The sequence below is a fragment of the Schistocerca piceifrons genome, chromosome 2 (genome assembly GCF_021461385.2).
Source record: "Schistocerca piceifrons isolate TAMUIC-IGC-003096 chromosome 2, iqSchPice1.1, whole genome shotgun sequence".
Classification (NCBI taxonomy): Eukaryota; Metazoa; Arthropoda; class Insecta; order Orthoptera; family Acrididae; genus Schistocerca; species Schistocerca piceifrons.
Window position 1 is genome coordinate 645,779,678 of NC_060139.1, and position 16,727 is coordinate 645,796,404.

Genomic DNA, 16,727 nt, shown 5'->3' on the forward strand with positions numbered 1-16,727 from the left:
AAGAACTTTACGTGAAGCACGCGTTTGCGGTCACTCCTTCTCCGTGCGAAACGCCACTCAGTAGTAACAACGACGCGTGTACGTGGCAGATAGCGTGTGTATGAAATACGAGACAAAACTGCCTACCAGATGAAAGCGCACAACATTCCATAGCGTATGCCCTTCGAATTAAACATCATTTCGAGATCTACAAACCAATCAAATTTCGGCTGCAGCTAAGAGTATGTTGGTATTTGCGAACGACGAGCTCTTATTTATATTTAAGTGCATACCTGTCGCAGTCATTTTAACGTATCGAGCCTGTAACAATCCATCTGTAGCACGACAGTTTGTTTCGAGTGAGGCCGCCATCTACAGAAGCGATTTGGCAGGGCCTACTGGAGAGACTTGACTTTGCAGCCATCCGTCGCTAGTGGCCGACCAAACACCAAGCTCCATCGCAAACAGCAGGACAATCTTGGGCTAGGGGGAACGTCAAAACCTTGCAAGCAATATCAGTGTAGCGTATCGAGCTGTACGTTTCGTTGCAGTAAGTCGTGGAAAAGAATGCACAGCACCTTTCTCATTTGCATTAGACGACACTGCATGTCGATACAATGCTTATTCCTGCAGTAAATAGGTGGGCCGGTGATTTTGCCCCGATCGGATATCGACGTGGACGGATGCTGTCATTAAACGATTCGCGAGTGGGAGCTTGGTCGGCTGCACTGCAGCTTGGCATTAGACGTTAACACCGGCCCAGTACGATGTTTTGAATGCGTTTTCGAATCGACAAATGTCTTCTTTCCGAAGGCACTAGCCCAAGACACAGCTGTTGTACCAGCAGACGAGGTGGCCGAGTGGCAGTTCGCCGGCGGACGGCGTGGAGGTAGGACGTAGTGTGGTGTGCGCTGCGCCGTCTGTGCTTCCGCGTGGTAAGTCTTGCGCTTGCTGCGGCTTAAAACTCCTTTTATAGAACGCTTCGAGAAGTAATGAGTAGCATGCAGTGATGGCTCAACCAAGTCGAAAAGATAAGTTGAAACTTACCTTTGATCCTCGATATGCCAGACCCAAGTCGTTTGAAGTAGAAAATTGGTTAGAAGAAGATGTGAAGCTCTCCTTTAATGATGTAATTGGGATCCACCTGTCGATTGTAACTTGTGTCGTGTTTGTTAAAACGCGTAGTTCCGAGTTGTGCGAGAAAATAGTTGAGTCTTCCGGAGGTGTCATGAAATTTATGCACTCAGATGGAAACGTTGGTGAAGTCACCGTTGCACATGCTGGTTTTGGCATTCGCACAATTCGAATCTTCGAGTTACCTTTTGAGATTACAACAGACCAAATTAGTGCTGTAATTCACCCTTCGGGAAAGTGCTCGGCAACTTTGCCGAGAAATGGTCAAGCGCGCATAAATTCCCAGTACTAAATGGCGTACGTCAGCTTCGTGTAGAGTTACAAAAGCACATCCCGTCGTACATCAATGTCTGCGGATATAGAGGGATTGTAATTTATGACGACCAACCGCGAACCTGTGCCGCCTGTAACAAGCCTGGGCACGTTCGCGCAGAATGTATACAGCGGCGCGTTGCACAGCTGCCGGCCGGCGAGGCCGCCGGGCCACCGGCGATGACAACCCTGCCAGGAACCTACGCCGCCGTGGCACGCGAACGGCCGACTGTCTCCTCAGCCCCTGAATCGTGTGCAAATACAATTTCTCCAAACACTGAAATTCCAATGGACGTCAGTGCCGTCATAGCTGACGACCTACAAGACTCCCGCCAATCTACGGAAACAGTTGAAGTTCCACCGACACAGGCACCTGCAATTGTAAAGGCAGCAGATCCGCCGGAAGCTGAAGACCGACACACCTTGCAGGAAAGCGACACTAACGTTGATACTGAAGAAAGTCCGTCGAGAGGCAATTCTCCGAAGAAAAATAAGAAACGCCGGCTGGCGCGCAAAGGTGCAGAGGAGACAGCTCCCACACTCCGACAAAAAGCGAAGGAAATAGGTAGTACCTTACGCCAACAGATCTGTAGCAACACGAAAGCGACACCAGTTTCTATGGAGCGTTCCCCTTCTGCGCTGGAAAAACGAGACGTCCAAGGAAAGCCAACAAAGAAAGCATCCAACGACCCTCAAGAAACGAGTCACTCTCATGAAGCTTCACTCGTCCCACCCACGACGACAACCTCAACCAGCTGGGCAGACGAAAGCGACCATAACAATGCCGACGCTGAAATGACAGAAGTTTCAGAAACTCAGACAGACTGTAAGCTAGCCCCACAGGTGGCTGATTTCTTCAACGACGACGTCTCCGCGAACGAACATTCTAAAGAACAAGGACACACCGCTGAAACATTTGCTACCGGTGAATATTATTAAGATGCGTTTTAAAGCTGACGTTTGCGAGACAAAACAGAAGAATGTTTTTTAAAGTTAGATCAAGTAGAACGAAGAATGTCTGACATACAAGCATACAAAATCGCGACGGTAAACCTTAACAAGATTCACAGTTCCTTTAAACTACAGAACTTAAAAGATTTTATATATGCTTCTGACAGTGACATTATCCTTTTACAAGAAGTGACAGACATTGAGCTTGGTAACATACCTGGCTTCAACGCCATTACAAACCCGGGGCATGGAGCGGAAATGGGCACGGCTCTGCTCACAAAGGAGGGCATAGTAGTCCAAGATGTAGTTAAACTACCCAACAGTAAAGGCATAGCGGCCACAATAAACAACATACGGCTCATTAACGTGTATGCCCCTTCAGGATCCAGTAACAGGCACCGCAGAACGGAGTTCTTTAAAGAAGAAATTGTCCCACTATTTGGAACTCGATATGATCACCTTATCCTAGGAGGAGATTTTAATTGTGTTTTGCATGCCAAAGACCAAATTCCCAATTTTAACAAGTGTACTGAACTGGAACGTATAGTTAATGACTTAAGACTAACAGACTCATGGGAACATATGCACGGTGCAGCCCCTGGCTTCACCCACGCCACAAGTCACTCGGCGAGCCGTCTCGACAGGATATATGTAACGCACAATTTGAGACACCTCATTTTGCAGTCCGAAGTATGGCCTACCGTTTTTTCAGATCATGCTGCTTACATATGCACAATCAATCTGATAAAACAAGGGACATTCAGAGGTCGAGGCACATGGAAGCTCAATGTGTCACATCTGGAAGACCATGCTTGTCAGGAGGCATTTCACAAGGTATGGAGAGAGTGTGAAAGCAAATTTAGCTCGTACAACTCTGGCACTGACTGGTTGCTGAAACACGCCAAACCTAAAATACGGAGGTTTTTCATAAACTACTCCAAAGACAAAAACTTTTGGCACAAATCAACTGTAGAATTTTACTTTCAGTGTCTAAGGGATTTGTACAAGTGCGATGCAACAGTTGTGGACAACTACGAAAGAATTAACAAAATTAAAGCAAAAATCTTAGCACTACGGCGTAAACAACTGGAAGGCTACCAAATAAGGTCGCGTGCCCAGAACATAGCCCAGCACGAGGTCACTTCCATTTATCATGTCATTCGTGAAAGCAAAAGGGCGGCTCGCAAGATATTATCTGAAATAACAACTGATGATGGAAGGAAGCTGACGAAGCAAAGAGAGATTAAAGAGGCAATCGTACAGCATTCTGAATCCTTAATGTCTAGTCAGACGGTTGACGAACAGCTTCAAGACGAGTTAATGATTAACCTCCAGGGCAAAGTATCCCACGCGGAAGCACAAACTCTCATCTCGGAAGTGACTGAAGAAGACGTCGAAGAAGCTATATATGGAAGCACGAAAAATAAGGCTCCAGGGGCAGATGGAATTCCGGCAGAATTTTATCGCAGATTCAGTGGCCTCGTAAAAGGAAAGTTTACTCTCATCTGCAACGAACTGCTAAACCCTGAGAATGACATCCCGAAGGAATTTCGTGAGGGACTCGTAGTGCTAGTGCCAAAAACTATCAATACGAAATCTGTAAGTGCTCTGAGGCCAATTACGCTTTTAAACAGCGATTACAAAATCTTTGGCCGCATCCTCGCTCGCAGGCTGAAAACCACAATGACCAGCGTCACTGGCCATTATCAAACAAGTGTGGGCAAAGACAGAAGAATTCTCCAGACCCTCTGTGATTACAGGGACCTAATCTCAACGGCCGACGTCTGCAAAATAAAATGTGCACTCATCTCACTCGACTTTGACAAAGCCTTCGACAGAGTTAATCATAGTTTTCTCCTTCGCACCATGGGCGCAATGGGCTTCCCACCTCGATTCATTGCGGTAGTAAGAAATACAATAACAAACAACTCAGCCAGATTTGTCATCAATGGACACATTAGCCGCCCGATTGACGTCACCAGCTCCATTAGGCAAGGGTGTCCAATGTCAATGGCACTCTTCGCCATCGCCATCGAGCCCCTGCTTGCCTCCCTTATGAAACATCTACAAGGACTACAAATACATGGAGAAAAGATCGTGTGCAAGGCATACGCTGATGATGTTGGCTTCCTAGTCGTGAATGGCGCTGAAGTACAGAGCGCACTACGCATAGTAACAAAATATGAACAGGCATCTGGTGCAAAACTTAATAGAACAAAGTCGGGGATTTTCAACATCGGCCGTGGAATTGGGACGCAAACGCAGGATCTGTTACGCGAGCTTGTAACCATGAAATGTCTCGGCATAGATTTTAAAAGAACTATCAAGCACACTATTGCTGCGAATTATCTAAAATTACTTAACAGCATACGCGCCTCTGTACAAGCACATAGTATTAGGAAACTCGATGAACTTCAAAAAGTAACAGTGGCAAATGTATACATCACATCCAAAGTTAATTATGTAGCACAAGTTCTGCCACCACCTGCGACTTTGTTGAAAAGCATCGCATCTGCACTAGGACACTTTGTGAGCCGCGGACGTATTTTCAAAGTCAAATATGACATTCTGATGCTCCCTACGAAATGTGGTGGGTTAAATCTTACCGATGTCAGCAAAAAAGCGCAAGCCTTATACCTTGCTACCACATACAAACAATGGAAAGAGCCAAGTGGTACCCTTGCTGCACATTTGTTACACGAAATAGCTCCTGCTGACGTCAGTGCACCTATAAATGTCCAACACATACCCAACGGACTATACCACTTGAAATACTTTTTCGTAGAATACAGCTATATACAGGCAAGGATTCCTGGAAAAGACATCATGAAAGTAAAAGAACTTTATAATAACTTGATGAAAGACAAACCCAGAAACGACGTAGAACAAAAGTATCCTTGTTATAACTGGGAAACAATATGGGAAAATATTCACTGCCGGAACTTGCCAACGTATGTCAAATCGACCTGGTACTTTGCTGTAAACAGAAAAATTACGACGAACTCTAAACTTCCCTCTATTCGATTGGCCGAGTCACCGCTGTGTCCATTATGTAAAATACCAGATACCGAAGAGCATAGATTGCTGTGTGACAGGGTAAAAGAAATATGGCTCTACATAAGACAAAAGATAGCGAGCGTCAGCAGAACTACGCCCAATGCCGTTACGACTGCTGAATTTTTAAACCCTGACGGTATACCTTACCCTAAAACAAAACGAAATGCAATTAACTGGTTGAAAGGCCAAGCGATGCATTACGTCCTAACAAAAGAATCAAGCAATAGGGAGGACTTCTGGCTATACCTTACAACTGAGCACCACAAGTTGATGTGTACTAAAAAATACAAAGAAAATTACGCAAACTTTTTAACTAAAACAATCCTGTAACCATTAGAAATGCGTAATTTACATTGCACATTCAAGCATTTCGTATATTAGACGAATGATTTTTGGTTAAAGTTTGTTCTACACGTAGCAGGAGGAGGATTTCCAACAGAAAGTAGTCAGAGAAGATCATCAGTATACACCAATTAAGCCTATGTGTATCTGTTACTTTGGTTTCGGAGAAACACAGTGATGAAACTGGTATACGCCATTTATTTACTTTCTGTTTTCTTTCCTTTTCTTTTCACAAGAAGACACATTTATGTTAATTAAGTGTAAAATCAAGCAGAAGAAGCCTATTTTACTTCATTACCTTCTGACAAAGGAAATTATACTTATCAGCCATAATGAGTTTGCTTCTTTCCGTTTTTCCACGCACGGAGAACGAAATTTACAGATGCAGTTACATTTCCACAACAATTATGAGACTGCCTTCTCAATGGAATTTACATTTATTTTTATTCAAGCCATGTTGCAAACAAAGGCAACAGAAGGGGCATACTTCGTTCGTCGTTCAGAAGAAGCGCATTTCCACATAATCAAGTTAATTCATTCTTAAAGGCGGAGAGCCGGGCCGAGCAGGCAACACTTGGCCAGCGTAAAGGATGGGTTGAAGGGGAGGAAGGAGACCGAAAAAATAAAAAAAAAATAAAAAGTGGTTAAGGCGTTGGACTGCTAATCCAATGTGCTCTGCACGCGTGGGTTCGAATCCCATCCTCGTCGATGAATTTTACGTGAAGCACGCGTTTGCGGTCACTCCTTCTCCGTGCGAAACGTCACTCAGTAGTAACAACGACGCGTGTACGTGGCAGATAGAGTGTGTATAAAATACGAGACAAAACTGCCCACCAGATGAAAGCGCACAACATTCCATAGCGTATGCCCTTCGAATTAAACATCATTTCGAGATCTACAAACCAATCAAATTTCGGCTGCAGCTAAGAGTATGTTGGTATTTGCGAACGACGAGCTCTTATTTATATTTAAGTGCATACCTGTCGCAGTCATTTTAACGTATCGAGCCTATAATAATCCATCTGTAGCACGACAGTTTGTTTCAAGGGTGGCCGCCATCTACAGAAGCGATTTGGCAGGGCCTACTGGAGAGACTTGACTTTGCAGCCATCCGTCGCTAGTGGCCGACCAAACACCAAGCTCCATCGCAAACAGCAGGACAATCTTGGGCTAGGGGGAACGTCGAAACCTTGCAAGCAATATCAGTGTAGCGTATCGAGCTGTACGTTTCGTTGCAGTAAGTCGTGGAAAAGAATGCACAGCACCTTTCTCATTTGCATTAGACGACACTGCATGTCGATACAATGCTTATTCCTGCAGTAAATAGGTGGGCCGGTGATTTTGCCCCGATCGGATATCGACGTGGACGGATGCTGTCATTAAACGATTCGCGAGTGGGAGCTTGGTCGGCTGCACTGCAGCTTGGAATTAGACGTTAACACCGGCCCAGTACGATGTTTTGAATGCGTTTTCGAATCGACAAATGTCTTCTTTCCGTAAGCACTCGCCCAAGACACAGCTGTTGTACCAGCAGACGAGGTGGCCGAGTGGTTAAGGCGTTGGACTGCTAATCCAATGTGCTCTGCACGCGTGGGTTCGAATCCCATCCTCGTCGATGAATTTTACGTGAAGCACGCGTTTGCGGTCACTCCTTCTCCGTGCGAAACGCCACTCAGTAGTAACAACGACGCGTGTACGTGGCAGATAGCGTGTGTATGAAATACGAGACAAAACTGCCTACCAGATGAAAGCGCACAACATTCCATAGCGTATGCCCTTCGAATTAAACATCATTTCGAGATCTACAAACCAATCAAATTTCGGCTGCAGCTAAGAGTATGTTGGTATTTGCGAACGACAAGCTCTTATTTATATTTAAGTGCATACCTGTCGCAATCATTTTAACGTATCGAGCATATAATAATCCATCTGTAGCACGACAGTTTGTTTCAAGGGAGGCCGCCATCTACAGAAGCGATTTGGCGGGGCCTACTGGAGAGACTTGACTTTGCAGCCATCCGTCGCTAGTGGCCGACCAAACACCAAGCTCCATCGCAAACAGCAGGACAATCTTGGGTTAGGGGGAACGTCAAAACCTTGCAAGCAATATCAGTGTAGCGTATCGAACTGTACGTTTCGTTGCAGTAAGTCGTGGAAAAGAATGCACAGCACCTTTCTCATTTGCATTAGACGACACTGCATGTCGATACAATGCTTATTCCTGCAGTAAATAGGTGGGCCGGTGATTTTGCCCCGATCGGATATCGACGTGGACGGATGCTGGCATTAAACAATTCGCGAGTGGGAGCTTGGTCGGCTGCACTGCAGCTTGGCATTAGACGTTAACACCGGCCCAGTACGATGTTTTGAATGCGTTTTCGAATCGACAAATGTCTTCTTTCCGCAAGCACTAGCCCAAGACACAGCTGTTGTACCAGCAGACGAGGTGGCCGAGTGGTCAGTTCCGCTTTAGACGCCGTGCAGTGTGGACGTGCCTAGTCTTCCGCTCCGCCGTAGCGTTACGTATAGTGGACTATCGTTTTTGTTTACGTGTTGTGTTGCAACTTCTGTGAGTGTTTCTCCGTCGTTGTTTCGTACCTTTTGTTACTTTCTGACCTTATTTCAGTGTTTTTTGTGTAGCGGTTTCGACCGCATATTTTGATAATGTTGTCCCAGGTTATTCCTCGTCAGGCTACAGTTAGTTTTGCTTTTGACAAGTCAACCCGCCATGTGCAACCTAGTTCTCTTGAGATTCATGATTGGTTGGTAGATACCTTTGGTGTTCATTCGGATGAGGTGCACACTGCTTATTTTGATACCGAACTGTATGTTTTCTTTGTGAAGTTTATGGACCCACTTCAGGTGGATAAAATTCTTTCTAAATATGGTCATCAAGTTCTCTTTCGGCATCGGGATGATTCTGTAAGTACCGTGCTGCTTTCCAATGCTTCCATTACGTACACCAGTGTTCGTGTTTACAACCTTCCGCTGGAGGTGGATAATGTCTATCTTAAGGAGGGTCTACAGAAGTATGGTGATGTAAAGAGCATTCGCCTTGAACGCTGGTCCAGCCAACATCGACTGCAATGTTACAGTGGTATTCGTTCAGTCGAAATGCACGTTAAGCAGAATATTCCATCTCACCTGCAGATCGGTGGATATCGTGTCCATGTAACATATAGTGGTCAGGTTGGCACTTGTTTTTTGTGCAATGAAAGTGGTCACGTGCGTACCGACTGTCCGCGGAGGCTTTTTTGTTTTAAAAAATTCTCTCGAACAGCGTCGCAAGTTAACGGTCGCTGACCTCGTTGCAGGTGGTTCTGCTCTTGGTGTAGCACAGTCCAGTGGTAGTAGCGCCCCGCCACAGGTTTTGCGCACCCCTGACACAGAATTTCCTCCTTTGCGTGCTAAATCTGATGTTGTTCCGTCTGTCCCTCAGGTGGGTGTGCCACTTTTGAATAATAAGAGGCGTCGCCCACACGATGGAAATAGTACGGATGAGGATCTCCCTGAGATGCCCCAGTCCGAGCGACCGGCATCCTCCGAGCCACTGTGTATTGTAGCTGCTCCCTGCCCTCCTGAGGTAGCGGTTCCAGTGGCGGCTGCTGGCGCCCCTCCGGCCTCCGACGCAGCTTCTCTCGAGTCGGGTCGTCGGTCGGGCCTGTTGGCGCCGTCTTCCGAACCGACTTCGATGTCACAACAAGTGGAGCCGCGACAACTTCCTGCTTCGCTGCCCCATACCTCTGCTGGCGGAGCTGCTCCGCTTCCTTCCAACACTGCGGCCTCGGACCTTCCTGCTCACGTTTCGCCTCCGTGCAGTCCATGTTTGCCGGAAGCTAGTGCAAGTGTTGACAATTGCGTTTCGTCGGATGTTTCCCCCGCGACCCCGGATCCCGCATGTGGACCGGCGCGGGTAGTGTCGGATACAGAACTTGACCCTCCTACGTCACCGGCGGCTGAAGCTTCCTTGCCCGTCAGTCGACGCAAGTTACGCGTTCAGCCGAACGTTAATGCTGTTCGTAAAAAACCGAAACGTAAGGGATCCGCGGAACGGGGTAGTAGTCCCCCTCCCTCGGATGCCTCCGCCTCCCCTGCTATGGACTGTGACGCTGGTGCGTCGGTGTAGGTGATTTCTTTTCTCGCTTTCTCTCTATGGTTCAAGCATACACCTTTCTTACCTTAAATGTTAACCGTATTGAGTCCGACGTTCGCATTGCCTCTTTGAGGCAGTTTATTTACGACGCCTGTGCGGACGTAGTGTTTTTGCAGGAAGTGTTATTTTCTGATCTCTCTCTACCTGGATTTCAAACTGTTTTTAATGTCGCGCCGGAATATTCAACAGGAACTGCTCTTTTCTTTCGAGAGGGCATTCCTATTACTGACATTGAATTCCTTGACTCTGGCCGTGGGATTGGTTGTCGTCTTTTTGATCTCCGCCTCGTTGTTTTGTATGCCCCCTCTGGTTCGGGTCACACTGTGGCTCGATCGCGCTTTTATAAAGAAGAGCTTATTTATCTATTGCGCCAGAGTCCTCGGAGTCTCCTGCTCGGAGGCGATTTTAATTGTGTTTTACGCCCTGAAGACCAGTCCCCCAATTTTAATTATTGCCGTGATTTACATGACTTAGTTCGTACGATGCATCTGTGTGATGTTTGGGAACACAAATATCCAACCCTGGTGAAATATACGTTTTTTACCGCGTCCTCATGCAGTAGACTCGACAGATTCTATTTATCTAATTTTTTATGTGATAAAATTCTTTCTGTCGATGTTATTCCTACTAGTTTTTCTGACCATTGTGCTTTTACTGCAACTGTAAATCTTAGTCACCAACCTGCAAAACTTTATCGTTCCCAGTGGATGTTAAATGTTTCCCACCTTGCCGACAGTGCTATAGATGATGTTATAAGTGCCGTGTGGGAGCGATGTCTTCGCTCTGTTCCGTGTTACCCCTCCTTGCTGGTTTGGTGGACTGCTTTTGCCAAGCCCAAGATTCGTCAGACTTTGATTTTTTACTGTGCTGCAAGGGCGCGTGATTTTAAGAACACGTATGAATATTACTACTCGGTCCTGCGTGAACTATATGACGCGGCGGGTACCTCTCCTCTGCGGATCCATGATGTTCGTCGTATTAAAGCCAAGCTCTTGAGCCTTAAACGACGACAGATGGATGGTCTGCGAGTTAAGTCGAAACCTCACTCTCTTGTTGAAGGTGAACTGACATCCTTGTACCACCTGCTACGGCATCAGACTCGTCGTCGTCGCTCCTTCATCTCTTCTCTTACGGTGGATGATGGTCGGCAGCTTATTGCACAGGAGGAAATGATTCGTGCTCTTCACCAGTATTACAGTAGTCTATATTCTGCCGATGATTCTGGTGAGTCTCTTTCGGATGATGTCCTTGCGGATCTAACTACGACGATCGCGCCTGACGCGAACGGCGAATTTCTCCGGGAGTTCCAGGTAGATGATGTTTTCGATCTGATTGCTCGCTCTCCGTCCAGTAAATCGCCGGGTCCAGACGGCCTGCCTAAAGAATTTTACCTCCGTTTTTGGCCTCTTTTGGGTGGCATTTTTACGCAGATTTTAAACGAGATTGTCAGGGGGATGGATGTGCCTGCCGATTTTAAAGTAGGGAAAATAGTTTTAATTCCAAAGTCCTCTGGTCGTTTATCTGCTGCCAATCTTCGTCCGCTCACATTGCTGAATTTTGACTATAAGACAGCTGCTAGAGCGCTCAATAGCGGTTGTCTTCTCTGCTTCGGGGTGTGATTGGTGAACATCAATGTTGTTTTCATGATAGATCTATTCTGACACCAGTAGCCGAATATCGGGATGTTGTCTCGGTTGCGGCGGTTACAAACGTACATTGTGCCTTTGCCTTCCTTGATTTTTATAAGGCTTTTGATCACGTCAGTCATATGTTTTTAGATCGTGTTTTAGGTACAATAGGTTTTAACGCTTCATCACGTGGTGTTCTTGGCAATTTGTATAGGGGAATAACAGCTCGGGTGTCAGTCAATGGGCAGCTGACGCCGCCCATTGCTATCCGCCGCGGAGTGCCTCAGGGTAGTCCGCTCTCTATGTCTTTATTCGTATTGTCCCTGGAACCGCTGCTTCGGACTATTGCTCTCAAGCTTCAGGGTATGTCCCTCTCTGGTGGGAAGCTCTCTGTTAAGGCATATGCGGATGATGTCGTTGTTCTCCTCCGTCAACGTGATGATATCCCGTTGTTGAAAGGGGCAGTTGATGCATACTGTCGTGTCTCTGGAGCGCGTCTCAATCAGGGTAAATGTAAGTTCATTGATATTCGAGGATTTCGCGATGCTGATGTCCCTTGGGCCACTTTTGTTGATCGCCATACGTCCTTGGGGATTATCATTGATCGGTGTCCTCTAAAAATGGCGGCTCTCAATTGGAAATCTGTCACCGAGAAGATACAGGGGGCTCTGATGGTCCATGAGCAGCGCTCTGCTACCATTTTGCAAAAAGTCAGAATTTTAGACACCTACGTTCTATGTAAAGCTTATTATGTTGCTCAGCTGTTCCCACTTCCCATGATGGTGGCGAAAAGGTTGCGCCAATTGTCTAGCAGGATTATATGGAAGGGCCATCTATTCAAGTTACGTTACGACGTTATGACGAAACCGCGTATCTCCGGAGGCTTGGGCCTCTCTGACATTACTCGCAAGGCGTCTGCTTTGTACGTCCGCCGAACGACTCTAATTGTTACGCAAGAAGTGACTTCAATTACATCCAGGCTTTTTACTGTTGTGCGTCCGGCGAGCCTTGCTCCACCTGTCGATGTCGGACGCCTAAATTTTAAGTTGAAACATATTCGGGAATTTTACATTGCGGTGAGTTACCTCGGTGACGTCTTCTTGCGGCGACCGGTGCCAACGACCAAGGGCTTGATTGCCCGCTGGGAGGGGCTGGCCGGTCCCAATCCAATAGAACTGGCGTCTCCATCTGTGTCCTGGAGGAACGTCTGGAAGAATGTTAGTCTGCCGATCCACTCTATGGCCGTGGCGTCCACGTGGTATAGGGTAATAAATAATTTGGTTCCCACCAATGTACGACTGCACCGTATTGGTCTTTCTGACACGGACACCTGTACTCGGTGTGGTCTCCTGGATACCCTTGAACATCGATTCACCTGCTGTGGGCACCTTGCTAATTGGCGTTGGCTCAGGAAACAACTTGCTTTTGTCACTAGGTCTGCTGAAGCCGCTTATACTATTGACATCATCGTCCGGCCCGATTCTTCCTTTTTTCCGCGGACGAAGCTCCATACCGTCATGTGGTTGATTGGCCATTTCGTACATTTTGTCAACAGTTGTCATGAAGAGGATGGACACCTAGCGTTTCGGCAGTACATGCTTACTGCTTACTGGCAGCGCTTGCGATTGCCAGGCCTCCGAGATGATTTTGCCAATATGCTTAGCCTGACATTTGAAAGAGAGGGTGTTGGCTAAGGTCACCTGTGTGAGCCATTTTCTTTTATACTGTTTCTGGATTTGCCGCCTTTATGTATGTTTCTTCTCTACACCAGGACTGAAGTTTTCGTGTTTTAATCTTTATTTCAGTAAGCAGTCTACATTATATAGTCAAGTTGTAGGATTTTAATTTCAGTACAGTACTTCTTTTGAAGTGGCTGTGTTGTGGATATTCTTTAATATTTTTTTCAATAGATATATTCGTTAGAGTGGTAGAGTGTCTGCTTCGCATGCAGAAAGTCCTGGGTTCAAATCCCAGCTCCTCCAAATTTTTGTTTCTCCGTGCAGCAGTACATGAAAACTTTTGCCTATCACCATATGCTACAAAATTCAGTGTACAAGATTCTTCCCATTGTGAAAAAAAAAAGTGGTTAAGGCGTTGAACTGCTAATCCAATGTGCTCTGCACGCGTGGGTTCGAATCCCATCCTCGTCGATGAATTTTACGTGAAGCACGCGTTTGCGGTCACTCCTTCTCCGTGCAAAACGCCACTCAGTAGTAACAACGACGCGTGTACGTGGCAAATAGCGTGTGTATGAAATACGAGACAAAACTGCCCACCAGATGAAAGCGCACAACATTCCATAGCGTATGCCCTTCGAATTAAACATCATTTCGAGATCTACAAACCAATCAAATTTCGGCTGCAGCTAAGAGTATGTTGGTATTTGCGAACTACGAGCTCTAATTTATATTTAAGTGCATACCTCTCGCAGTCATTTTAACGTATCGAGCCTTTAATAATCCATTTGTAGTGTTCCGACAGTTTGTTTCAAGTGAGGCCGCCATCTACAGAAGCGATTTGGCAGGGCCCACTGGAGAGACTTGACTTTGCAGCCATCCGTCGCTAGTGGCCGACCAAACACCAAGCTCCATCGCAAACAGCAGGACAATCTTGGGCTAGGGGGAACGTCAAAACCTTGCAAGCAATATCAGTGTAGCGTATCGAGCTGTACGTTTCGTTGCAGTAAGTCTTGGAAAAGAATGCACAGCACCTTTCTCATTTGCATTAGACGACACTGCATGTCGATACAATGCTTATTCCTGCAGTAAATAGGTGGGCCGGTGATTTTGCCCCGATCGGATATCGACGTGGACGGATGCTGTCATTAAACGATTCGCGAGTGGGAGCTTGGTCGGCTGCACTGCAGCTTGGAATTAGACGTTAACACCGGCCCAGTACGATGTTTTGAATGCGTTTTCGAATCGACAAATGTCTTCTTTCCGCAAGCACTAGCCCAAGACACAGCTGTTGTACCAGCAGACGAGGTGGCCGAGTGGTTAAGGCGTTGGACTGCTAATCCAATGTGCTCTGCACGCGTGGGTTCGAATCCCATCCTCGTCGATGAATTTTACGTGAAGCACGCGTTTGCGGTCACTCCTCCGTGCGAAACGCCACTCAGTAGTAACAACGACGCGTGTACGTGGCAAATAGCGTGTGTATGAAATACGAGACAAAACTGCCCACCAGAAGAAAGCGCACAACATTCCATAGCGTATGCCCTTCGAATTAAACATCATTTCGAGATCTACAAACCAATCAAATTTCGGCTGCAGCTACGAGTATGTTGGTATTTGCGAACGACGAGCTCTAATTTATATTTAAGTGCATACCTGTCGCAGTCATTTTAACGTATCGAGCCTATAATAATCCATCTGTAGCACAACTGTCGCCATCTACAGAAGCGATTTGGCAGGGCCCACTGGAGAGACTTGACTTTGCAGCCATCCGTCGCTAGTGGCCGACCAAACACCAAGCTCCATCGCAAACAGCAGGACAATCTTGGGCTAGGGGGAACGTCAAAACCTTGCAAGCAATATCAGTGTAGCGTATCGAGCTGTACGTTTCGTTGCAGTAAGTCTTGGAAAAGAATGCACAGCACCTTTCTCATTTGCATTAGACGACACTGCATGTCGATACAATGCTTATTCCTGCAGTAAATAGGTGGGCCGGTGATTTTGCCCCGATCGGATATCGACGTGGACGGATGCTGTCATTAAACGATTCGCGAGTGGGAGCTTGGTCGGCTGCACTGCGGCTTGGAATTAGACGTTAACACCGGCCCAGTACGATGTTTTGAATGCGTTTTCGAATCGACAAATGTCTTCTTTCCGCAAGCACTAGCCCAAGACACAGCTGTTGTACCAGCAGACGAGGTGGCCGAGTGGTTAAGGCGTTGGACTGCTAATCCAATGTGCTCTGCACGCGTGGGTTCGAATCCCATCCTCGTCGATGAATTTTACGTGAAGCACGCGTTTGCGGTCACTCCTTCTCCGTGCGAAACGCGTTCCGCTTTAGACGCCGTGCAGTGTGGACGTGCCTAGTCTTCCGCTCCGCCGTAGCGTTACGTATAGTGGACTATCGTTTTTGTTTACGTGTTGTGTTGCAACTTCTGTGAGTGTTTCTCCGTCGTTGTTTCGTACCTTGTGTTACTTTCTGTCCTTATTTCAGTGTTTTTTGTGTAGCGGTTTCGACCGCATATTTTGAAAATGTCGTCCCAGGTTATTCCTCGTCAGGCTACAGTTAGTTTTGCTTTTGACAAGTCAACCCGCCATGTGCAACCTAGTTCTCTTGAGATTCATGATTGGTTGGTAGATACCTTTGGTGTTCATTCGGATCAGGTGCACACTGCTTATTTTGATACCGAACTGTATGTTTTCTTTGTTAAGTTTATGGACCCACTTCAGGTTGATAAAATTCTTTCTAAATATGGTCATCAAGTTCTCTTTCGGCATCGGGATGATTCTGTAAGTACCGTGCTGCTTTCCAATGCTTCCATCACGTATACCAATGTTCGTGTTTACAACTTTCCACCGGAGGTGGATAATGTCTATCTTAAGGAGGGTCTACAGAAGTATGGTGATGTAAAGAGCATTCGCCTTGAACGCTGGTCAAGCCAACATCGCCTGCAATGTTACAGTGGTATTCGTTCAGTCGAAATGCACGTTAAGCAGAATATTCCATCTCACCTGCAGATCGGTGGATATCGTGTCCATGTAACATATAGTGGTCAGGTGGGCACCTGTTTTTTGTGCAATGAAAGTGGTCACGTGCGTACCGACTGTCCGCGGAGGCTTTTTTGTTTTAAAAAATTCTCTCGAACAGCGTCGCAAGTTAACGGTCGCTGACCTCGTTGCAGGTGGTTCTGCTCTTGGTGTAGCACAGTCCAGTGGTAGTAGCGCCCCGCCACAGGTTTTGCGCACCCCTGATACAGAATTTCCTCCTTTGCGTGCTAAATCTGATGTTGTTCCGTCTGTCCCTCAGGTGGGTGTGCCACTTTTGAATAATAAGAGGCGTCGCCCACACGATGGAAATAGTACGGATGAGGATCTCCCTGAGATGCCCCAGTCCGAGCGACCGGCATCCTCCGAGCCACTGTGTACTGTAGCTGCTCCCTGCCCTCCTGAGGTAGCGGTTCCGGTGGCGGCTGCTGGCGCCCCTCCGGCCTCCGACGC

General features: G+C 46.8%; 3 non-coding genes across 3 annotated transcripts; all 3 read left to right on the forward strand.

Annotated features, from left to right (window-relative positions):
* Positions 1-7,308: 7,308 nt before the first annotated feature.
* Positions 7,309-7,390, forward strand: Trnas-gcu. Its single transcript has one exon. It is a non-coding gene; the product is annotated as a tRNA-Ser (tRNA).
* Positions 7,391-14,534: 7,144 nt separating this feature from the next.
* On the forward strand, positions 14,535-14,616 carry Trnas-gcu. Its single transcript has one exon. It is a non-coding gene; the product is annotated as a tRNA-Ser (tRNA).
* An 806-nt stretch (positions 14,617-15,422) lies between these two features.
* On the forward strand, positions 15,423-15,504 carry Trnas-gcu. The gene has a single exon. It is a non-coding gene; the product is annotated as a tRNA-Ser (tRNA).
* Positions 15,505-16,727: the final 1,223 nt, after the last annotated feature.